Genomic DNA, 3,447 nt, shown 5'->3' on the forward strand with positions numbered 1-3,447 from the left:
TTTTTTTTTTTTTTATTTTTTTTTTTTTTTTATTTTTTTTTTTTTTTTTTTTTTTTTTTTTTTTTTTTTTTTGTTATCTTTTTGAAGGAATAAATAATGTCATTATAATATATATATATATATATATATGTGAACATGTATTTAAATATATATATATTTTTTTAAACTCATGACCAATTATCCATACGCGTTGATTGTTATAAGCATTGAACAATAAAATTTGAGATATGTTTATATGTAGTTAAAAAAAGGCTAAGGATCTTAAAAAATTTATAAATATATATATATATATATGTATAATTATGCTTATCAAATATATACATTCTATGTAATATTCGTAATATATATAGGGATGTATTGTGTGTAATTATCTTATGTGTTTTTCCATATTATATAAGAAAAAAAACAATATATTATATATATATATATATATTATATAAATCTATTTAATCGGTCCATTTTATTTATATTATACTTATGTAATATTATTGAATATGAAGTAAGAACTTTTATTTTCAAATTATTTAATTATAATGTAATTTAATAAATTATCATATTATGAAGAATTAAATTTGTAAATGAAAATATATTTACAATAATAATATATTTTACTATTTATAATATGATAATCTTTATATATATTTATACACATAATAATATATATATATATGTGTGTATAATATTATTATTATTTTTTTTAAATGTGAAATGAATATGTATTATATGTTATTTTATTTGTATTTATTTTTTTGTTTTTTAATATAACTATTTGCACATAACGAATATAAATAACACAATTTTATATCTTAAAATATTTATGTACTTGCTATATTTTCATCCATTATTATATAAGTAGAAAACAAAAAAAAAAAAAAAAAATACACATACGCATCAATCCACATAATATAAAATTAAATATAAAGAATTTCATAAAAATTTCATGTATATTATATATTATTATTCATTTTACAAAAGAATCTAAATGTGAAAAAAAAATATTATATATATATATATATATTTTATATTATAACAATAAAAAAAAATGGTATCAATAGAATATGCTAGTATCGAAAGCTCTAATTTTTGATGCTTCTAGAAAAAAGAAAAAAAAAAAATTATCATTTTAATGGTGTACTCAATAAAAACTTTAAATAAATATAAAATATATATATATATAATGTTATATTTATGTACTTGTTGGATGAATTATTTTTATTTAAAATGAAATGGAAATATTTAATTTCCGCATTTAAAGTAATACTATTACATATATATATATATATATATATGTGTGTAACTTATTTTTGAAAAGAAACCTCATATGTTGGTAAACTATAAACTCAGGTATCTTTTAAAACAATTTTAAACATATTTTTTTACAATGAACAATACTAAAAAAAATACTCATGGTTTTTCTTTTTTTTTTTTTTTTAAATCATATTACAAAAGTGAGATAATAATTTGTTTGGGTATTGTTTATTGTTATAATGTGTAAAATTTAATTTCTATATCATCTTATATATATATATATATATATATATATATATATATATTGTTCTTCTACGAATTATTTATATAAATAAACTAAAAAAAAATAAAATAATAATAATATATGGCAATAATATAGACACACATATATAAATATATATATTATATATTTATTTATATATTTATTTATTTATATATGTTATGCTTATTATTCTTTTCATTTTAATTTCACATTAACTATGTTCATAAAAATAAAATATTATTAATATCAAACGGTGTTCTAAATTATGAATTCATATAAAATAATAAAATAAGTAAAAATTGCACAATGGTAATATAAAAATGGAAAAGTAATCTTTTTACCTTTTTTATAATATACCCTAAATTATTTAAACATAATACGTTATAACATATAATTCTTCATATAATTAGGTGACACATAAAAATATATAATCCTTTAAGAATTTCTGTTCACTACATATTGTAATATATATATAATATATATATATATATATATATATATATGTATATTTTTTTTTTTTTTTCTTTTTTTCCACTTTTATGATAAAAATGTTTAAACATATAAAATTAATAATATTTTTTATTACTTTGTGTATATATATAATAATGATATTATTATTTTATAAATTTTATAAAATTTTTAATATGTGTAGAATCTTATAAAATTATATCGTGTTTATTTTTATGTGCTTATATTGTTTGGGGGGAGGGGAATTTTTTTTTTTTTTTTCTTTGCTCTCTAACTAGCATATAATTAAAATAAAAAAAAAACACTTGTATTATTCAGAATTTTTCACGAATGAATAATTATAATTATAATATTATATAGATCTTTATAAAAATATTTATATTTTTGTAAGCCAGTATGCTCTTTGCATTTACATTTATTTAATATAAAATATAAGAAAAAATCATATAAATTATGTAAAAATAATGAACTATTTTATATAAATGCAAAAAAAACATATAAATATTGTTGTATATAGGAAATTCTTTCATTTTTTATTTTTTATTATTATATATTTTTTTTTTTTTTATATATTCTTTCTTAAATGAATTAAAAATATATAAAAAGCATAAAGGATAGATAATTATATTATGATGTGAATATTTGATTTTTCCATTTAAAAAATGCATGTTTTGATAATAAAAAAGAAAAAAGAAAAAACAAAAAAAAATTATTGTTCATAAACTTTATGTTATGAATAACATACGAATGCAATTTGTTATTAATTATTTTTTATTAACCACATTTTATATTTTTTCTTAATGATAAAATGTTGAAAACATATATGGATATAACAAAAATGTATTTATATTATATATATATATATATATATTTTATATATATTTATGTGAAAAATACATATGAATATATACATATACATATATCTTTATGTGATAATTTAAAAAAATGTCAAACCTTGTATTATATACAAATTTGTCTTAATATATAATTATATATTAATTATTTATTCAATATATATTATTTATATAAATTATATATCAATGTGTTTACAATACCCTATTATAGTATTATTTTATACATATATATATTTTTTCAAATATATATTAAATATATAATATATATATATATATATATTTAAAATGACAAATTATACCAACCATTAAAACATAATTATGAAATGAACCATTTCTTTTAAAAAATTTTTTTTTTTTTTTTTATATTTTTTAATTAAACAAATCATTATGAATATATCTATAACTATATATATATATATATAATTTTTTTTTTTTTTTTAAATAACCACTTGTGTAGTGTTGTACAAAAGTAAATATATTATCATTATTAATGAAGTTTAATAAACAGTTTTATTATCTACATTATTCATTCAAAATATAAAGCTTTTTTTTTTTTTTTTTTTTTTTTTTTTTTTTATTTTTTTTTTTTTTTTTTTTATTTTTTTTTTTTTTTTT

The sequence above is a fragment of the Plasmodium reichenowi genome, chromosome 10 (assembly GCF_001601855.1).
Source record: "Plasmodium reichenowi strain SY57 chromosome 10, whole genome shotgun sequence".
Taxonomy (NCBI): domain Eukaryota; phylum Apicomplexa; class Aconoidasida; order Haemosporida; family Plasmodiidae; genus Plasmodium; species Plasmodium reichenowi.